This window comes from Terrapene carolina, unplaced genomic scaffold (genome assembly GCF_002925995.2).
Source record: "Terrapene carolina triunguis isolate 2854851 unplaced genomic scaffold, T_m_triunguis-2.0 Scaffold189, whole genome shotgun sequence".
In the NCBI taxonomy this organism is placed as follows: Eukaryota; Metazoa; Chordata; order Testudines; family Emydidae; genus Terrapene; species Terrapene triunguis.
In genome coordinates this window covers 12,749,510-12,749,963 of record NW_020664540.1, presented here as the reverse complement: position 1 = coordinate 12,749,963, position 454 = coordinate 12,749,510, and the positions used below count along the sequence as shown (strand labels likewise).

At 70.5% G+C, this 454-nt stretch overlaps 1 protein-coding gene across 1 annotated transcript in view; it reads right to left on the bottom strand.

Moving 5' to 3' along the window:
* Nucleotides 1–454, bottom strand: part of CNIH1 (cornichon family AMPA receptor auxiliary protein 1) — a 10,601-nt gene that overhangs the window by 9,396 nt on the left and 751 nt on the right. The window lies entirely within an intron of this gene.

The window sequence follows — 454 nt, the reverse complement described above, 5'->3', positions numbered from 1 at the left end:
AATAGGGGGCGGTTAGATCTCTGACCCCCCCCACCCCTATGAGCGTGGGGGATGGCTCGGGGGGGGGCAGCAATAGGGGGCAGTTAGATGTGCCCCCCCACCCCTGTGAGCGCGGGGGATGGCGGGGGGGCAGCAATAGGGGGCGGTTAGATCTCTGCCCCCCCCACCCCTGTGAGCGCGGGGGATGGCGGGGGGGGGCAGCAATAGGGGGCGGTTAGATGTGCCCCCCCACCCCTGTGAGCGCAGGGGATGGCTCCGGGGGGCAGCAATAGGGGGCGGTTAGATGTGCCCCCCCACCCCTGTGAGCACGCGGGATGGCGGGGGGGCAGCAATAGGGGGCGGTTACATGTGCCCCCCCACCCCTGTGAGCGCGGGGGATGGCAGCAATAGGGGGCGGTTACATGTGCCCCCCCCCACCCCTGTGAGCACGCGGGATGGCGGGGGGGCAGCAATA